This window comes from Conger conger, chromosome 8 (genome assembly GCF_963514075.1).
Source record: "Conger conger chromosome 8, fConCon1.1, whole genome shotgun sequence".
NCBI classification, from domain to species: domain Eukaryota; kingdom Metazoa; phylum Chordata; class Actinopteri; order Anguilliformes; family Congridae; genus Conger; species Conger conger.
The window spans coordinates 8,489,339-8,511,501 of NC_083767.1; positions in this window are offsets into that span (position 1 = coordinate 8,489,339).

Consider the following 22,163-nt stretch of genomic DNA (forward strand, 5'->3'; position numbering starts at 1 on the left):
ATTTGAGTAGAAATTGAAGGTATTGAAGGAATTCCTGTGGTAGATGGAAACATTTCCATTGATCTTGTGGAAATTGAGGGGATAATAGTGGCCGATGTGAACATTTCAGTGGTGGTTGTAGCAAGTGAGGACATGCCTGTGGTAGTTGCAGATATTTCAGTTGAAATGGTGGAGCTAGTGGGATTAATTGTGGGAGACATTGACATTTCAGGAGAACTTGTAGGTATCGATGAAATTCCTGTGGTAGATGGAAACATTTCCATTGAACTTGTGAAAATTGAGGGAATAATTGTGGCTGATGTGGATATTTCAGTTGAGGTTCTAGCTTGTGAGGACATGCCTGTGGTAGTTGCAGATATTTCAGTTGAAATGGTGGAGCTAGTGGGATTAATTGTGGGAGACATTGACATTTCAGGAGAACTTGTAGGTATCGATGAAATTCCTGTGGTAGATGGAAACATTTCCATTGAACTTGTGAAAATTGAGGGAATAATTGTGGCTGATGTGGATATTTCAGTTGAGGTTCTAGCTTGTGAGGACATGCCTGTGGTAGTTGCAGATATTTCAGTTGAAATGGTGGAGCTAGTGGGATTAATTGTGGGAGACGTTGACATTTCAGGAGAACTTGCAGGTATCGATGAAATTCCTGTGGTAGATGGAAACATTTCCGTTGATCTTGTGGAAATTGAGGGGATACTAGTGGCCGATGTGAACATTTCAGTGGTGGTTGTAGCAAGTGAGGACAAGCCTGTGCTAGTTGCAGACATTTCAGGAGAACTTGTAGAGCTTGTGGGGATAGTTTTGGGAGATGTTGTTATTTGAGTAGAACTTGAAGGTATTGATGAAAGTCCTGTGGTTGTTGCAGATATTTCAGTTGAAATTGTGGAACTAGTTGGATTAATTGTGGGAGACATTGACTTTTCAGGAGAACTTGTAGGTAGTGAAGAAGTCTCTGTGGTAGATGGAAACATTGCAGTTGATCTTTTGGAAGTTGAGGGAATAATTGTGACTGATGTGGACATTTCAGTTGTGATTCTAGCTCGTGAGGACATGCCTGTGGTAGTTGCAAATATTTCAGTTGAAATTGTGGAGCTTGAGGGAATACTTGTGGGAGACATTGTTATTTGAGTAGAAATTGAAGGTATTGAAGGAATTCCTGTGGTAGATGGAAACATTTCCATTGATCTTGTGGAAATTGAGGGGATAATAGTGGCCGATGTGAACATTTCAGTGGTGGTTGTAGCAAGTGAGGACATGCCTGTGGTAGTTGCAGATATTTCAGTTGAAATGGTGGAGCTAGTGGGATTAATTGTGGGAGACATTGACATTTCAGGAGAACTTGTAGGTATCGATGAAATTCCTGTGGTAGATGGAAACATTTCCATTGAACTTGTGAAAATTGAGGGAATAATTGTGGCTGATGTGGATATTTCAGTTGAGGTTCTAGCTTGTGAGGACATGCCTGTGGTAGTTGCAGATATTTCAGTTGAAATGGTGGAGCTAGTGGGATTAATTGTGGGAGACATTGACATTTCAGGAGAACTTGTAGGTATCGATGAAATTCCTGTGGTAGATGGAAACATTTCCATTGAACTTGTGAAAATTGAGGGAATAATTGTGGCTGATGTGGATATTTCAGTTGAGGTTCTAGCTTGTGAGGACATGCCTGTGGTAGTTGCAGATATTTCAGTTGAAATGGTGGAGCTAGTGGGATTAATTGTGGGAGACGTTGACATTTCAGGAGAACTTGCAGGTATCGATGAAATTCCTGTGGTAGATGGAAACATTTCCGTTGATCTTGTGGAAATTGAGGGGATACTAGTGGCCGATGTGAACATTTCAGTGGTGGTTGTAGCAAGTGAGGACAAGCCTGTGCTAGTTGCAGACATTTCAGGAGAACTTGTAGAGCTTGTGGGGATAGTTTTGGGAGATGTTGTTATTTGAGTAGAACTTGAAGGTATTGATGAAAGTCCTGTGGTTGTTGCAGATATTTCAGTTGAAATTGTGGAACTAGTTGGATTAATTGTGGGAGACATTGACTTTTCAGGAGAACTTGTAGGTAGTGAAGAAGTCTCTGTGGTAGATGGAAACATTGCAGTTGATCTTTTGGAAGTTGAGGGAATAATTGTGACTGATGTGGACATTTCAGTTGTGATTCTAGCTCGTGAGGACATGCCTGTGGTAGTTGCAAATATTTCAGTTGAAATTGTGGAGCTTGAGGGAATACTTGTGGGAGACATTGTTATTTGAGTAGAAATTGAAGGTATTGAAGGAATTCCTGTGGTAGATGGAAACATTTCCATTGATCTTGTGGAAATTGAGGGGATAATAGTGGCCGATGTGAACATTTCAGTGGTGGTTGTAGCAAGTGAGGACATGCCTGTGGTAGTTGCAGATATTTCAGTTGAAATGGTGGAGCTAGTGGGATTAATTGTGGGAGACATTGACATTTCAGGAGAACTTGTAGGTATCGATGAAATTCCTGTGGTAGATGGAAACATTTCCATTGAACTTGTGAAAATTGAGGGAATAATTGTGGCTGATGTGGATATTTCAGTTGAGGTTCTAGCTTGTGAGGACATGCCTGTGGTAGTTGCAGATATTTCAGTTGAAATGGTGGAGCTAGTGGGATTAATTGTGGGAGACATTAACATTTCAGGAGAACTTGTAGGTATCGATGAAATTCCTGTGGTAGATGGAAACATTTCCATTGAACTTGTGAAAATTGAGGGAATAATTGTGGCTGATGTGGATATTTCAGTTGAGGTTCTAGCTTGTGAGGACATGCCTGTGGTAGTTGCAGATATTTCAGTTGAAATGGTGGAGCTAGTGGGATTAATTGTGGGAGACGTTGACATTTCAGGAGAACTTGCAGGTATCGATGAAATTCCTGTGGTAGATGGAAACATTTCCGTTGATCTTGTGGAAATTGAGGGGATACTAGTGGCCGATGTGAACATTTCAGTGGTGGTTGTAGCAAGTGAGGACAAGCCTGTGCTAGTTGCAGACATTTCAGGAGAACTTGTAGAGCTTGTGGGGATAGTTTTGGGAGATGTTGTTATTTGAGTAGAACTTGAAGGTATTGATGAAAGTCCTGTGGTTGTTGCAGATATTTCAGTTGAAATTGTGGAACTAGTTGGATTAATTGTGGGAGACATTGACTTTTCAGGAGAACTTGTAGGTAGTGAAGAAGTCTCTGTGGTAGATGGAAACATTGCAGTTGATCTTTTGGAAGTTGAGGGAATAATTGTGACTGATGTGGACATTTCAGTTGTGATTCTAGCTCGTGAGGACATGCCTGTGGTAGTTGCAAATATTTCAGTTGAAATTGTGGAGCTTGAGGGAATACTTGTGGGAGACATTGTTATTTGAGTAGAAATTGAAGGTATTGAAGGAATTCCTGTGGTAGATGGAAACATTTCCATTGATCTTGTGGAAATTGAGGGGATAATAGTGGCCGATGTGAACATTTCAGTGGTGGTTGTAGCAAGTGAGGACATGCCTGTGGTAGTTGCAGATATTTCAGTTGAAATGGTGGAGCTAGTGGGATTAATTGTGGGAGACATTGACATTTCAGGAGAACTTGTAGGTATCGATGAAATTCCTGTGGTAGATGGAAACATTTCCATTGAACTTGTGAAAATTGAGGGAATAATTGTGGCTGATGTGGATATTTCAGTTGAGGTTCTAGCTTGTGAGGACATGCCTGTGGTAGTTGCAGATATTTCAGTTGAAATGGTGGAGCTAGTGGGATTAATTGTGGGAGACATTGACATTTCAGGAGAACTTGTAGGTATCGATGAAATTCCTGTGGTAGATGGAAACATTTCCATTGAACTTGTGAAAATTGAGGGAATAATTGTGGCTGATGTGGATATTTCAGTTGAGGTTCTAGCTTGTGAGGACATGCCTGTGGTAGTTGCAGATATTTCAGTTGAAATGGTGGAGCTAGTGGGATTAATTGTGGGAGACATTGACATTTCAGGAGAACTTGTAGGTATCGATGAAATTCCTGTGGTAGATGGAAACATTTCCGTTGATCTTGTGGAAATTGAGGGGATACTAGTGGCCGATGTCAACATTTCAGTGGTGGTTGTAGCAAGTGAGGAAAAGCCTGTGCTAGTTGCAGACATTTCAGGAGAACTTGTAGAGCTTGTGGGGATAATTTTGGGAGATGTTGTTATTTGAGTAGAACTTGAAGGTAATGATGAAAGTCCTGTGGGAGTTGTAGATATTTCAGGTGAAACTGTGGAGCTTGAGGGATTAATTGTGGGAGACATTGTTATTTGAGTAGAACTTGAAGGAATTGAAGGATTGTCAGCGGTAGATGGAAACATTTCCGTTGATCTTGTGGAAATTGAGGGGATACTAGTGGCCGATGTGAACATTTCAGTGGTGGTTGTATCAAGTGAGGACATGCCTGTGCTAGTTGCAGATATTTCAATTGAAATTGTGGAACTTGAGGGAATATTTGTGGTAGATAATGACATTTCAGGAGAACTTGTAGGTATCGATGAAATTCCTGTGGTAGATGGAAACATTTCCATTGAACTTGTGAAAATTGAGGGAATAATTGTGGCTGATGTGGATATTTCAGTTGAGGTTCTAGCTTGTGAGGACATGCCTGTGGTAGTTGCAGATATTTCAGTTGAAATGGTGGAGCTAGTGGGATTAATTGTGGGAGACGTTGACATTTCAGGAGAACTTGCAGGTATCGATGAAATTCCTGTGGTAGATGGAAACATTTCCGTTGATCTTGTGGAAATTGAGGGGATACTAGTGGCCGATGTGAACATTTCAGTGGTGGTTGTAGCAAGTGAGGACAAGCCTGTGCTAGTTGCAGACATTTCAGGAGAACTTGTAGAGCTTGTGGGGATAGTTTTGGGAGATGTTGTTATTTGAGTAGAACTTGAAGGTATTGATGAAAGTCCTGTGGTTGTTGCAGATATTTCAGTTGAAATTGTGGAACTAGTTGGATTAATTGTGGGAGACATTGACTTTTCAGGAGAACTTGTAGGTAGTGAAGAAGTCTCTGTGGTAGATGGAAACATTGCAGTTGATCTTTTGGAAGTTGAGGGAATAATTGTGACTGATGTGGACATTTCAGTTGTGATTCTAGCTCGTGAGGACATGCCTGTGGTAGTTGCAAATATTTCAGTTGAAATTGTGGAGCTTGAGGGAATACTTGTGGGAGACATTGTTATTTGAGTAGAAATTGAAGGTATTGAAGGAATTCCTGTGGTAGATGGAAACATTTCCATTGATCTTGTGGAAATTGAGGGGATAATAGTGGCCGATGTGAACATTTCAGTGGTGGTTGTAGCAAGTGAGGACATGCCTGTGGTAGTTGCAGATATTTCAGTTGAAATGGTGGAGCTAGTGGGATTAATTGTGGGAGACATTGACATTTCAGGAGAACTTGTAGGTATCGATGAAATTCCTGTGGTAGATGGAAACATTTCCATTGAACTTGTGAAAATTGAGGGAATAATTGTGGCTGATGTGGATATTTCAGTTGAGGTTCTAGCTTGTGAGGACATGCCTGTGGTAGTTGCAGATATTTCAGTTGAAATGGTGGAGCTAGTGGGATTAATTGTGGGAGACATTAACATTTCAGGAGAACTTGTAGGTATCGATGAAATTCCTGTGGTAGATGGAAACATTTCCATTGAACTTGTGAAAATTGAGGGAATAATTGTGGCTGATGTGGATATTTCAGTTGAGGTTCTAGCTTGTGAGGACATGCCTGTGGTAGTTGCAGATATTTCAGTTGAAATGGTGGAGCTAGTGGGATTAATTGTGGGAGACGTTGACATTTCAGGAGAACTTGCAGGTATCGATGAAATTCCTGTGGTAGATGGAAACATTTCCGTTGATCTTGTGGAAATTGAGGGGATACTAGTGGCCGATGTGAACATTTCAGTGGTGGTTGTAGCAAGTGAGGACAAGCCTGTGCTAGTTGCAGACATTTCAGGAGAACTTGTAGAGCTTGTGGGGATAGTTTTGGGAGATGTTGTTATTTGAGTAGAACTTGAAGGTATTGATGAAAGTCCTGTGGTTGTTGCAGATATTTCAGTTGAAATTGTGGAACTAGTTGGATTAATTGTGGGAGACATTGACTTTTCAGGAGAACTTGTAGGTAGTGAAGAAGTCTCTGTGGTAGATGGAAACATTGCAGTTGATCTTTTGGAAGTTGAGGGAATAATTGTGACTGATGTGGACATTTCAGTTGTGATTCTAGCTCGTGAGGACATGCCTGTGGTAGTTGCAAATATTTCAGTTGAAATTGTGGAGCTTGAGGGAATACTTGTGGGAGACATTGTTATTTGAGTAGAAATTGAAGGTATTGAAGGAATTCCTGTGGTAGATGGAAACATTTCCATTGATCTTGTGGAAATTGAGGGGATAATAGTGGCCGATGTGAACATTTCAGTGGTGGTTGTAGCAAGTGAGGACATGCCTGTGGTAGTTGCAGATATTTCAGTTGAAATGGTGGAGCTAGTGGGATTAATTGTGGGAGACATTGACATTTCAGGAGAACTTGTAGGTATCGATGAAATTCCTGTGGTAGATGGAAACATTTCCATTGAACTTGTGAAAATTGAGGGAATAATTGTGGCTGATGTGGATATTTCAGTTGAGGTTCTAGCTTGTGAGGACATGCCTGTGGTAGTTGCAGATATTTCAGTTGAAATGGTGGAGCTAGTGGGATTAATTGTGGGAGACATTGACATTTCAGGAGAACTTGTAGGTATCGATGAAATTCCTGTGGTAGATGGAAACATTTCCATTGAACTTGTGAAAATTGAGGGAATAATTGTGGCTGATGTGGATATTTCAGTTGAGGTTCTAGCTTGTGAGGACATGCCTGTGGTAGTTGCAGATATTTCAGTTGAAATGGTGGAGCTAGTGGGATTAATTGTGGGAGACATTGACATTTCAGGAGAACTTGTAGGTATCGATGAAATTCCTGTGGTAGATGGAAACATTTCCGTTGATCTTGTGGAAATTGAGGGGATACTAGTGGCCGATGTCAACATTTCAGTGGTGGTTGTAGCAAGTGAGGAAAAGCCTGTGCTAGTTGCAGACATTTCAGGAGAACTTGTAGAGCTTGTGGGGATAATTTTGGGAGATGTTGTTATTTGAGTAGAACTTGAAGGTAATGATGAAAGTCCTGTGGGAGTTGTAGATATTTCAGGTGAAACTGTGGAGCTTGAGGGATTAATTGTGGGAGACATTGTTATTTGAGTAGAACTTGAAGGAATTGAAGGATTGTCAGCGGTAGATGGAAACATTTCCGTTGATCTTGTGGAAATTGAGGGGATACTAGTGGCCGATGTGAACATTTCAGTGGTGGTTGTATCAAGTGAGGACATGCCTGTGCTAGTTGCAGATATTTCAATTGAAATTGTGGAACTTGAGGGAATATTTGTGGTAGATAATGACATTTCAGGAGAACTTGTAGGTATCGATGAAATTCCTGTGGTAGATGGAAACATTTCCATTGAACTTGTGAAAATTGAGGGAATAATTGTGGCTGATGTGGATATTTCAGTTGAGGTTCTAGCTTGTGAGGACATGCCTGTGGTAGTTGCAGATATTTCAGTTGAAATGGTGGAGCTAGTGGGATTAATTGTGGGAGACATTGACATTTCAGGAGAACTTGTAGGTATCGATGAAATTCCTGTGGTAGATGGAAACATTTCCGTTGATCTTGTGGAAATTGAGGGGATACTAGTGGCCGATGTGAACATTTCAGTGGTGGTTGTAGCAAGTGAGGAAAAGCCTGTGCTAGTTGCAGACATTTCAGGAGAACTTGTAGAGCTTGTGGGGATAATTTTGGGAGATGTTGTTATTTGAGTAGAACTTGAAGGTAATGATGAAAGTCCTGTGGGAGTTGTAGATATTTCAGGTGAAACTGTGGAGCTTGAGGGATTAATTGTGGGAGACATTGTTATTTGAGTAGAACTTGAAGGAATTGAAGGATTGTCAGCGGTAGATGGAAACATTTCCGTTGATCTTGTGGAAATTGAGGGGATACTAGTGGCCGATGTGAACATTTCAGTGGTGGTTGTATCAAGTGAGGACATGCCTGTGCTAGTTGCAGATATTTCAATTGAAATTGTGGAACTTGAGGGAATATTTGTGGTAGATAATGACATTTCAGGAGAACTTGTAGGTATCGATGAAATTCCTGTGGTAGATGGAAACATTTCCATTGAACTTGTGAAAATTGAGGGAATAATTGTGGCTGATGTGGATATTTCAGTTGAGGTTCTAGCTTGTGAGGACATGCCTGTGGTAGTTGCAGATATTTCAGTTGAAATGGTGGAGCTAGTGGGATTAATTGTGGGAGACATTGACATTTCAGGAGAACTTGTAGGTATCGATGAAATTCCTGTGGTAGATGGAAACATTTCCGTTGATCTTGTGGAAATTGAGGGGATACTAGTGGCCGATGTGAACATTTCAGTGGTGGTTGTAGCAAGTGAGGACATGCCTGTGCTAGTTGCAGACATTTCAGGAGAACTTGTAGAGCTTGTGGGCATAGTTTTGGGAGATGTTGTTATTTGAGTAGAACTTGAAGGTATTGATGAAAGTCCTGTGGTTGTTGCAGATATTTCAGTTGAAATTGTGGAACTAGTTGGATTAATTGTGGGAGACATTGACTTTTCAGGAGAACTTGTAGGTAGTGAAGAAGTCTCTGTGGTAGATGGAAACATTGCAGTTGATCTTTTGGAAGTTGAGGGAATAATTGTGACTGATGTGGACATTTCAGTTGTGATTCTAGCTCGTGAGGACATGCCTGTGGTAGTTGCAAATATTTCAGTTGAAATTGTGGAGCTTGAGGGAATACTTGTGGGAGACATTGTTATTTGAGTAGAAATTGAAGGTATTGAAGGAATTCCTGTGGTAGATGGAAACATTTCCATTGATCTTGTGGAAATTGAGGGGATAATAGTGGCCGATGTGAACATTTCAGTGGTGGTTGTATCAAGTGAGGACATGCCTGTGGTAGTTGCAGATATTTCAGTTGAAATGGTGGAGCTAGTGGGATTAATTGTGGGAGACATTGACATTTCAGGAGAACTTGTAGGTATCGATGAAATTCCTGTGGTAGATGGAAACATTTCCATTGAACTTGTGAAAATTGAGGGAATAATTGTGGCTGATGTGGATATTTCAGTTGAGGTTCTAGCTTGTGAGGACATGCCTGTGGTAGTTGCAGATATTTCAGTTGAAATGGTGGAGCTAGTGGGATTAATTGTGGGAGACATTGACATTTCAGGAGAACTTGTAGGTATCGATGAAATTCCTGTGGTAGATTTAAACTTTTCAGTTGATCTTGTGGAAGTTGAGGGAATAACTGTGACTGATGTGGACATTTCAGTTGTGATTCTAGCTCGTGAGGACATGCCTGTGGTAGTTGCAAATATTTCAGTTGAAATTGTGGAGCTTGAGGGAATACTTGTGGGAGACATTGACATTTCAGGAGAAATTGAAGGTATTGAAGGAATTCCTGTGGTAGATGGAAACATTTCCATTGATCTTGTGGAAATTGAGGGGATACTAGTGGCCGATGTGAACATTTCAGTGGTGGTTGTAGCAAGTGAGGACATGCCTGTGCTAGTTGCAGACATTTCAGGAGAACTTGTAGAGCTTGTGGGGATAATTTTGGGAGACGTTGTTATTTGAGTAGAACTTGAAGGTATTGATGAAAGTCCTGTGGTAGTTGTAGATATTTCAGGTGAAACTGTGGAGCTTGAGGGATTAATTGTAGGAGAAGTTGACATTTCAGTCGAACTTGTAGGTATTGAAGGAATTCCTGTGGTAGATGGAAACATTTCAGTTGATCTCATGGGAATTGAGGGGATACTCGTGGCTGATGTGAACATTTCATGGGTGCTTGTAGCTAAAGAAAACATGCCTGTGGTAGTTGCAAATATTTCAGTTGAAATTGTGGAGCTTGAGGGGATAATTGTGGGAGACATTGTTATTTGAGTAGATCTTGAAGGAATTGAAGGATTGTCTGCGGTAGATGTAAACATTCCCGTTGAACTTGTAAAAATTGAGGGGATACTTGTGGATGATGTGAGCATTTCAGTGGTGGTTGTATCAAGTGAGGACATGCCTGTGGTAGTTGCAGATATTTCAGTTGAAATGGTGGAGCTAGTGGGATTAATTGTGGGAGACATTGACATTTCAGGAGAACTTGTAGGTCGTGAAGAAGTTTCTGTGGTAGATGGAAACATTTCCATTGAACTTGTGAAAATTGAGGGAATAATTGTGGCTGATGTGGATATTTCAGTTGAGGTTCTAGCTTGTGAGGACATGCCTGTGGTAGTTGCAGATATTTCAGTTGAAATGGTGGAGCTAGTGGGATTAATTGTGGGAGACATTGACATTTCAGGAGAACTTGTAGGTATCGATGAAATTCCTGTCGTAGATGGAAACATTTCCGTTGATCTTGTGGAAATTGAGGGGATACTTGTGGCCGATGCGAACATTTCAGTGGTGGTTGTAGCAAGTGTGGACATGCCTGTGCTAGTTGTAGATATTTCAGGAGAACTTGTAGAGCTTGTGGGGATAATTTTGGGAGATGTTGTTATTTGTGTAGAACTTGAAGGTATTGAAGGAATTCCTGTGGTAGTTGTAGATATTTCAGTTGATCTCATGGGAATTGAGGGGGTACTCGTGGCTGATGTGAACATTTCATGTGTGCTTGTAGCTAAAGAAAACATGCCTGTGGTAGTTGCAAATATTTCAGTGGAAATTGTGGAGCTTGAGAGAATACTTGTGGGAGACGTTGTTATTTGAGTAGAACTTGAAGGTATTGAAGGAAGTCCTGTGGTAGATGGAAACATTTCAGTTGATGTCATGGGAATTGAGGGGATACTCATGGCTGATGTGAACATTTCATTGGTGGTTGTAGCAAGTGAGGACATGCCTGTGCTAGTTGCAGATATATCAACTAAAATTGTGGAACTTGTGGGAATACTTGTGGCTGATGGGAACATTTCATGTGTGCTTGTAGCTAAAGAAAACATGCCTGTGGTAGTTGCAAATATTTCAGTTGAAATTGTGGAGCTTGAGGGGATAATTGTGGGAGATGTTGTTATTTGAGTAGAACTTGAAGGTATTGAAGGATTGTCGGCGGTAGATGTAAACATTTCCGTTGAACTTGTGAAAATTGAGGGGATACTTGTCGCCGATGTGAACATTTCATTGGTGGTTGTAGCAAGTGAGGAAATGCCTGTGCTAGTTGCAGATATATCAATTGAAATTGTGGAACTTGTGGGAATACTTGTGGGAGACGTTGACATTTCAGGAGAACTTGTAGAGCTTGTGGGCATAATTTTGGGAGACGTTGATATTTCAGTAGAACTTGTTGGTTTTGAAGAAATTTCTGTGGTAGATGTAAACATTTCAGTTGATCTTATGGAAGTTGAGGGAATAATTGTGGCTGATGTGGACATTTCAGTTGATGTTCTAGCTAGTGAGGACATGCCTGTGGTTGTTGCAGTTATTTCAGTTGAAATTGTGGAGCTAGTTGGATTAATTGTGGGAGACATTGACTTTTCAGGAGAACTTGTAGGTAGTGAAGATGTTTCTGTGGTAGATGGAAACATTTCAGTTGATCTTGTGGAAGTTGAGGGAATAATTGTGACTGATGTGGACATTTCAGTTGTGGGTCTAGCTCGTGAGGACATGCCTGTGGTAGTTGCAAATATTTCAGTTGAAATTGTCGAGCTTGAGGGAATACTTGTGGGAGACATTGTTATTTGAGCAGAACTTGTAGGTATTGATGAAATTCCTGTGGTAGATGGAAACATTTCCGTTGATCTTTTGGAAATTGAGGGGATACTTGTGGCTGATGTGAACATTTCAATGGTGGTTGTAGCAAGTGAGGACATGCCTGTGGTAGTTGCAGATATTTCAGTTGAAATTGTGGAGCTAGTGGGATTAATTTTGGGTGATGTTGAAATTTCTGTAGAACTTGAAGGTATTGAAGAAGTTTCTGATGTAGCTGTAAACATTTCAGTTGATCTTGTGGAAGGTGAGGGAATAATTGTAACTGATGTGGATATTTCATTTGTGATTCTAGCGAGTGAGGACATGCCTGTGGTAGTTGCAGACATTTCAGTAGAAATTGTGGAAGTTGAGGGAATAATTGCCGCTGATGTGGACATTTCAGTTGTGGGTCTTGCTAGTGAGGACATGCTTGTGGTAGTTGCAAATATTTCAGTTGAAATTGTGGAGCTTGAGGGAATACTTGTGGGAGACATTGACATTTCAGCAGAACTTGCAGGCATTGAAGAAATGTCCGTGGTAGATGTTAACATTTCAGTTGATCTTGTGGAAGTTGAGGGAATAATTACCGCTGATGAGGACATTTCAGTTGTGGGTCTGGCTAGTGAGGACATGCCTGTGGTAGTTGCAGATATTTCAGTTGATCTCATGGGAATTGAGGGGATACTCGTGGCTGATGTGAACATTTCATGTGTGCTTGTAGCTAAAGAAAACATGCCTGTGGTAGATGGAAACATTTCAGTTGATCTTGTGGAAGGTGAGGGAATAATTGTGGCTGCTGTGGAAATTTCACTTGTGGTTCTAGCTAAAGAAAACATGCCTGTGCTAGTTGCAGATATTTCATTTGAAATTGTGGAACTTGAGGGACTACTTTTGGGAGACATTGACATTTCAGCAGAACTTGTAGGTATTGATGAAATTCCTGTGGTTGTTGGAAATATTTCAGTTGATCTTGTGGAAGTTGAGGGAATAATTGCAGCTGATGTGGACATTTCAGTTGTGGGTCTAGCTAGTGAGGACTTGCCTGTGGTAGTTGCAGATATTTCAGTTGAAATTGTGGAACTTGAGGGAATACTTGTGGGAGAAATTGACATTTCAGCAGAACTTGTAGGTATTGATGAAATTCCTGTGGTAGATGGAAACATTTCAGTTGATCTTGTGGAAGTTGAGGGAATAATTGTGGCTGATGTGAACATTTCAGTGGTGGTTGTATCAAGTGAGGACATGCCTGTGGTAGTTGCAGATATTTCAGTTGAAATTGTGGAGCTAGTGGGATTAATTTTTGGTGATGTTGAAATTTCTGTAGAACTTGAAGGTATTGAAGAAGTTTCTGATGTAGATGTAAACATTTCAGTTGATCTTGTGGAAGGTGAGGGAATAATTGTAACTGATGTGGATATTTCATTTGTGATTCTAGCGAGTGAGGACATGCCTGTGGTAGTTGCAGACATTTCAGTAGAAATTGTGGAAGTTGAGGGAATAACTGCCGCTGATGTGGACATTTCAGTTGTGGGTCTTGCTAGTGAGGACATGCTTGTGGTAGTTGCAAATATTTCAGTTGAAATTGTGAAGCTTGAGGGAATACTTGTGGGAGACATTGACATTTCAGCAGAACTTGCAGGCATTGAAGAAATGTCCGTGGTAGATGTTAACATTTCAGTTGATCTTGTGGAAGTTGAGGGAATAATTGCCGCTGATGAGGACATTTCAGTTGTGGGTCTGGCTAGTGAGGACATGCCTGTGGTAGTTGCAGATATTTCAGTTGAAATTGTGGAACTTGAGGGAATACTTGTGGGAGAAATTGACATTTCAGCAGAACTTGTCGGTATTGATGAAATTCCTGTGGTAGATGGAAACATTTCAGTTGATCTTGTGGAAGTTGAGGGAATAATTGTGGCTGCTGTGGAAATTTCAGTTGAATTTGTGGAGCGTGAGGGATTAATTGTGTGAGACATTGACATTTCAGCAGAATGTGTAGGTATTGAAGACATTTCTGTGGTAGATCTAAGCATTTTAGTTGATCTTGTGGAAATTGAGGGAATACTTGTGGCTGATGTGAACATTTCATGTGTGCTTGTAGCTAACGAAAACATCCCTGTGGTAGTTGCAGATATTTCAGTTGAAATTGTGGAACTTGAGGGAATACTTGTGGGAGACTTTGACATTTCAGCAGAACTTGAAGGTATTGAAGAAATTTCTGTGGTAGATGGAAACATTTCCGTTGATCTTGTGGGAATTGATGGGATACTTGTGGCTGATGTTGACATTTCATGTGTGCTTATTGCTAGTGAGGACATGCCTGTGGTAGTTGCAAATATTTCAGTTGATCTCATGGGAATTGAGGGGATACTCGTGGCTGATGTGAACATTTCATGTGTGCTTGTAGCTAAAGAAAACATGCCTGTGGTAGATGCAGATATTTCAGTTGAAATTGTGGAACTTGAGGGAATACTTGTGGGAGAAATTGACATTTCAGCAGAACCTGTAGGTATTGATGAAATTCCTGTGGTAGATGGAAACATTTCAGTTGATCTTGTGGAAGTTGAGGGAATAATTGTGGCTGCTGTGGAAATTTCACTTGTGGTTCTAGCTAAAGAAAACATGCCTGTGCTAGTTGCAGATATTTCATTTGAAATTGTGGAACTTGAGGGACTACTTTTGGGAGACATTGACATTTCAGCAGAACTTGTAGGTATTGATGAAATTCCTGTGGTTGTTGGAAATATTTCAGTTGATCTTGTGGAAGTTGAGGGAATAATTGCAGCTGATGTGGACATTTCAGTTGTGGGTCTAGCTAGTGAGGACATGCCTGTGGTAGTTGCAGATATTTCAGTTGAAATTGTGGAACTTGAGGGAATACTTGTGGGAGAAATTGACATTTCAGCAGAACTTGTAGGTATTGATGAAATTCCTGTGGTAGATGGAAACATTTCAGTTGATCTTGTGGAAGTTGAGGGAATAATTGTGGCTGATGTGAACATTTCAGTGGTGGTTGTATCAAGTGAGGACATGCCTGTGGTAGTTGCAGATATTTCAGTTGAAATTGTGGAGCTAGTGGGATTAATTTTTGGTGATGTTGAAATTTCTGTAGAACTTGAAGGTATTGAAGAAGTTTCTGGTGTAGATGTAAACATTTCAGTTGATCTTGTGGAAGGTGAGGGAATAATTGTAACTGATGTGGATATTTCATTTGTGATTCTAGCGAGTGAGGACATGCCTGTGGTAGTTGCAGACATTTCAGTAGAAATTGTGGAAGTTGAGGGAATAATTGCCGCTGATGTGGACATTTCAGTTGTGGGTCTTGCTAGTGAGGACATGCTTGTGGTAGTTGCAAATATTTCAGTTGAAATTGTGGAGCTTGAGGGAATACTTGTGGGAGACATTGACATTTCAGCAGAACTTGCAGGCATTGAAGAAATGTCCGTGGTAGATGTTAACATTTCAGTTGATCTTGTGGAAGTTGAGGGAATAATTGCCGCTGATGAGGACATTTCAGTTGTGGGTCTGGCTAGTGAGGACATGCCTGTGGTAGTTGCAGATATTTCAGTTGATCTCATGGGAATTGAGGGGATACTCGTGGCTGATGTGAACATTTCATGTGTGCTTGTAGCTAAAGAAAACATGCCTGTGGTAGATGCAGATATTTCAGTTGAAACTGTGGAACTTGAGGGAATACTTGTGGGAGAAATTGACATTTCAGCAGAACTTGTAGGTATTGATGAAATTCCTGTGGTAGATGGAAACATTTCAGTTGATCTTGTGGAAGTTGAGGGAATAATTGTGGCTGCTGTGGAAATTTCACTTGTGGTTCTAGCTAAAGAAAACATGCCTGTGCTAGTTGCAGATATTTCATTTGAAATTGTGGAACTTGAGGGACTACTTTTGGGAGACATTGACATTTCAGCAGAACTTGTAGGTATTGATGAAATTCCTGTGGTTGTTGGAAATATTTCAGTTGATCTTGTGGAAGTTGAGGGAATAATTGCAGCTGATGTGGACATTTCAGTTGTGGGTCTAGCTAGTGAGGACATGCCTGTGGTAGTTGCAGATATTTCAGTTGAAATTGTGGAACTTGAGGGAATACTTGTGGGAGAAATTGACATTTCAGCAGAACTTGTCGGTATTGATGAAATTCCTGTGGTAGATGGAAACATTTCAGTTGATCTTGTGGAAGTTGAGGGAATAATTGTGGCTGCTGTGGAAATTTCAGTTGAATTTGTGGAGCGTGAGGGATTAATTGTGTGAGACATTGACATTTCAGCAGAATGTGTAGGTATTGAAGACATTTCTGTGGTAGATCTAAGCATTTTAGTTGATCTTGTGGAAATTGAGGGAATACTTGTGGCTGATGTGAACATTTCATGTGTGCTTGTAGCTAACGAAAACATCCCTGTGGTAGTTGCAGATATTTCAGTTGAAATTGTGGAACTTGAGGGAATACTTGTGGGAGACTTTGACATTTCAGCAGAACTTGAAGGTATTGAAGAAATTTCTGTGGTAGATGGAAACATTTCCGTTGATCTTGTGGGAATTGATGGGATACTTGTGGCTGATGTTGACATTTCATGTGTGCTTATTGCTAGTGAGGACATGCCTGTGGTAGTTGCAAATATTTCAGTTGAAATTGTGGAGCTTGAGGGATTCATTGTGGCTGGAATTGACATTTCAGTTGCGCTTGAAGATAGCAAGGACATACTTGTTCCTGACGTAGACATTTCTTTTGAACTTGTGGGACTTTGTGGGGAAATTGTGGCTGTTGTTGACATTTCAGTTGAGCTTGTAGACAGTGAGGACAAAGTTGATGGTCTTGTAGACATTTCAGTCAGGCTAGTAGGTAGTGATGACATGCTCGTGTCTGATATAGACATGTCAGTTGAAGTTGCAGAACCTGACATGATGAATGTGGTAGATGTCAACATTTCAGTCAAACTTGTCGAAATTGAGGGGATACTTGTGGCTGATGTCAACATTTCAGTTGTGCTTATAGCTTGTGAGGACATGCTTGTGGTGGTGCTAGACATTTCAGGTGAACTTGTGGGGATAATTGTGGCAAATATTGACATTTCAGTAGAGCTTGTAGATAATGAGGACAAAGCTGAGGATAATGTAGCCATTTTACTCGAGATTATAGGTAGTGAGGTTATGCTTGTGTCTGATGTAGACATGTCAGTTGAACCTGTGGTGCTTGACATGATAAATATGGTAGATGTCGACATTGTTGGTGAACTTGAGGGCATCCTTGTCACTGACGTAGACATTTCAGTCGTGCTTCTCAGTAGTGATGACATGTTTAGACCAGATGTAGACATTTCACTTAAAATTGTGGAAGTTGACCGGATACTTTTGGGAGATATTGACACTTCAGTAAAGCTTGTAGGTAGTGCAGACATACCTGTGATGGATGTGGAAATTTCAGTCGAACTTGTGGAACTTGAGGGGATGACTGTGGTTAATGTTGATGTTTCAGGAGAGCTTGTAGGTAGTGAAGACATACCTGTGGTAGATATCAACATTTCAGTTGAAATAGTCGAACGTGAGGGGATAATTGTGGTTGACATTGACAATACAATAGAGCTTATCAGTGATGAGGGCAAACTTGTGGCTGGCATCGACATTTCGGACATGCTTGTGGAACTTGACATGATAAATGTGGTAGAGTTCAACATTTCAGTTGATCTTGTGGAAATTGAGGGGATAATTGTGGGAGACATTGACATTTCAGTCGAGCTTGTAGTTAGTGAAGACATACCTGTGGTGGATGTAGACATTTCAGTTGAACTTATGGAACTTGAGGGGATGATTGTGGTTGATGTTGACAATCCAGTTGAACTTGTAGGGAGTGAAGTAATACCTGTGGTGGATGTAGACATTTCAGTTGAAATGGTGGAACTTGAGTTGTTATTTGTGGTTGACATTGACATTACAATCAAGCTCATCAGTGGTGAGGACAAACTTGTGGCTGGTGCAGACATTTTGGACGTGCTTGTGGAACTTGACTTGATAAATGTGGTGGAGGTCAACATTTCAGTTGAAATTGTGGAACTTCTGGGGATAATTGTGCTTGAAGTTGTCAATCCAGTAGAACTTTTAGATATTGAAGAATTACCTATGGTAGATATAAACACTTCAGGTGACCTTGTGGCAGTTGAGGGGATACTTGTGACTGATGTGAACATGTCAGTTGTGCTTGTAGCTAGTGAGGACATGTCTTTGGTTGTTGTAGACATTTCCATTGAAATTATAGAATTTGTGGACATACTTGTTCCTGAGATCGACATTTCAGTAGGGCTTGTAGAAAGTGAGGACGAAGTTGAGGCTAATGTAGACATTTCAGTAGAGCTTGTCGGTAATGAGAACATACTTGTTCCTGATGTAGAGATTTCCATTGCACTTCTGGAACTTGCAGGGATAATTGTGGCTAAGGTTGACATTTCAGTCAAGCTTGTAGGTAGTGAGATCAAGCGTCCCCCTGATGTAGACATGTCAGTTGAACTTGAGGTGCTTGACATGATAAATGTGTTAGATTTCGACATTTCAGTTGAACCTATGGAAATTGAGGGCATATTTTTGGATGTGGTTTCCGTAGAGCTTCTAGACAGTGTGGACAAGGTTGAGGTTAATGTCGACATTTCTGGAGAGCTTATTGGTAATGAGAAAATACTTGTTCCTGATGTAGACATTTCAGTTGGAATTATTGAACTTGAAGGGATAATTATGGCTGATGTTGACATTTCAGTTGTGCTTATAGGTAGTGATGACAAGCTTGTGCCTGATGTAGACATGTTAGTTGAATTTGCTGAACTGGACATGATAATAGTGGTAGATGGCAACATTTCAGTAGAACGTGTTGGAATTGAGGGGATACTTGTGGCTGATGTGAACATTTCAGTTGTGCTTGTAGCTAGTGAGGATGTGCCTGTGGTTCTTGCAGATATTTCAGTTGAAATTGTGGAACTTGAGGGGATAATTGTGGGAGACATTGACATTTCAAGAGAGCTTGCCGGTAGTGAGGACAAACCTGTGGCTGATGTAGACATTTCCATTGAAATTGTAGAATTTGAGGACATACTTGTTTCTGAGGTAGACATTTCTTTTGAAATTGTAGAACTTGTTGGGATAATTATGGTTGATATTGACATTTCAGTAGCACTTGTGGAACTTGACATTATAAATTTGTTGGATGTCAACATTTTAGTTGTGCTTGTAGTTATTGAGGGCATGCCTGTGTTGGTTGTCGACATTTCACTTGAACTTGTGGAACTTGAGGAGATAAATGTGGGAGACAGTGACATTTCAGTAGAGCCAGTAGCTCCTGAGAACAAGCCGTTGGTGGTTGTAGACATTTCAGTTGAGCTTGTAGAACTTGAGCGGATGATTGTGGTTGTCATTGACATTCCAGTAGAGCTTATAGGTTGTGAAATAATATCTGTACTGGATGAAGTCATTTCAGTTGAGATTGTGGCTTGTGTCGACATTTCCTTTGCAATTGTGGAACTTGACAGGATAATTGTGGGAGACACTGACATTTGAGTCAAACTTCTTGGTAGTGAAGTAAAATCTGTTGTGGTTGTAGACGTTTCAGTTGAAATTGTGGAAGTTGAGGGGATACTTGTGGCTGATCTTGACATTTCGGTAGAGCTCATAGGCAGTGAGGTAAAGCTTGAACCTGATGTAGACGTGTCCATTGAACTTGCAGTGCTCAACATCATAAATGTGGAAGATGTTGACATTTCAGTTGAACTTGTGGGAATACTTGTGGCTGAAGTTAACATTTCAGTTGTTCTTATAGCTGGTGAGGACAGGCCTCTGTGGACTGTAGACATAATTGTGGGAGAAATTGACATCACAGAAGAGCTTGTAGCTAAGGAGGTCATGCCTGAGGTGGTTGTAGACATTTCAATTGTGGAATTTGAGGCGATAATTGTGGATAAAGTTGTCATTCCAGTAGAGCTTGTCGGCAGTGAAATAATACCTGTGATTGGTGTTGACATTTCAGTTGTGCTTGTAAGTGAGGACATGCCTGTGGGGGTTGAAGACATTTCAGTTGAAATTGTAGAACTTGAGGGGGTAATTGTTGGAGACACTGACATTTCAGTTGAGCTTGTAGTGAGTGAAGACATACCTGTGGTGGATGTAGATTTTTCAGTTGAACTTGTAGAACTTGAGGGGATAATTATGGCTGATGTTGACATTTCAGTTGAGCTTGTAGTTAGTGAGGTCATTCTTGTGCCTGATGTTGACATTCCATTTGTGTTTGTAGCTTGTGAGGACATGCCTATGGTTGCTGTAGACATTTCAGTTGAACTTGTGGAACTTGTGGACATACTTGTTCCTGAGATCGACATTTCAGTAGGGCTTGTAGACAGCGATGACAAAGTTGAGGCTAATGTAGACATTTCAGTAGAGCTTATCGGTAATGAGAACATAATTGTTCCTGATGTAAACATTTCCGTTGAGCTTGTGGAACTTGAAGGGTTAATTATAGCTGATGTTGACATTTCAGTAGAGTTTGTAGGTAGTGGTGACATGCTTGTGCTTGATGTAGACCTGTCAGATGAGCTTGTAGAACTTGGCAGGATAAATGTGGTAGATGGCAACATTTCAGGAGAACTTGTGGAAATTGAGGGATCTCTTGTGGCTGCTGTAGACATTTCAGTTGTGCTTATAGCTAGTGAGGATAAACTTGTTCCCGATGTAGACATTTCTGTTGAACTTGTGGAACTTGAGGGTATAATTATGGCTGATGTTGATATTTCAGTAGAACTTGAAGATGACATGCTTGTGCTTGATGTAGACACGTCAGATGAACTTGCAGAACTTGACAGGATAAATGTGGTAGATGGCAACATTTCAGGAGAACTTGTGGGAATTGAGGGAGCTCTTGTGGCTGATGTAGACATTTCAGCAGTGCTTGTAGGGAGGGATGGCATGCTTGTGCTTGATGTAGACATCTCAGATGAACTTGCAGAACTTGACAGGATAAATGTGGTAGATGTCAACAATTCAGTTGAACTTGTGGAACTTGAGGGGATCATTTTGGTTGATACTGACATTAAAGGAGAACTTGCAGATAGTGAGGATATACTTGTGCCAGCTGTAGAAATTTCATTTGAACTTGTGGAACTTGAGGACATACTTGTTACTGAGGTTGACATTTCAGGAGAACTTGTGGATAATGAGGAAGAGGTTGTGGAACTTTCTGTTGAACTTGTGGAACTTGAGGGTATAATTATGGCTGATGTTGCTATTTCAGTAGAACTTGAAGATGACATGCTTGTGCTTGATATAGACATGTCAGTAGAACTTGAAGATGACATGCTTGTGCTTGATATAGACATATCAGATGAACTTGCAGAACTTGACAGGATAAATGTGGTAGATGGCAACATTTCAGTTGAACTTGTGGAAATTGAGGGTATACTTGTGGCTGATGTAGACATTTCAGCAGTGCTTGTAGGGAGGGATGGCATGCTTGTGCTTGATGTAGACATCTCAGATGAACTTACAGAACTTGACAGGATAAATGTGGTAGATGTCAACAATTCAGTTGAACTTGTGGAACTTGAGGGGATCATTTTGGTTGATACTGACATTAAAGGAGAACTTGCAGATAGTGAGGATATACTTGTGCCAACTGTAGACATTTCATTTGAACTTGAGGACATACTTGTTACTGAGGTCGACATTTCAGGAGAACTTGTGGATAATGAGGAAGAGGTTGTGGAACTTTCTGTTGAACTTGTGGAACTTGAGGGTATAATTATGGCTGATGTTGCTATTTCAGTAGAACTTGAAGATGACATGCTTGTGCTTGATATAGACATGTCAGATGAACTTACAGAACTTGACAGGATAAGTGTGGTAGATGGCAACATTTCAGGAGAACTTGTGGAAATTGAGGGTATACTTGTGGCTGATGTAGACATTTCAGCAGTGCTTGTAGGGAGTGATGCAATGCTTGTACTTGATGTAGAAATCTCAGATGAACTTGCAGAATTTGAAAGGATAAATGTGGAAGATGGCAAGGTAGTTGAACTTGTGGAACTTGATGGGATCATTTTGGTTGATACTGACATTACAGGAGAGCTTGCAGATAGTGAGGATATACTTGTGCCAGCTGTAGACATTTCATTTGAACTTGTGGAACTTGAAGACATACTTGTTACTGAGGTCGACATTTCAGTAGAACTTGTGGATAATGAGGAAGAGGTTGTGGAACTTGAGGGTATAATTATGGATGAGGTTGACATTTCATTTGAGCTTGTAGATAGTGAGAATAAATTTGTGACTGATGTAGACATTTCAGTAGTGCTTGTGGGTAGTGAGGACAAACTTGTGACTGGTGTTGACAT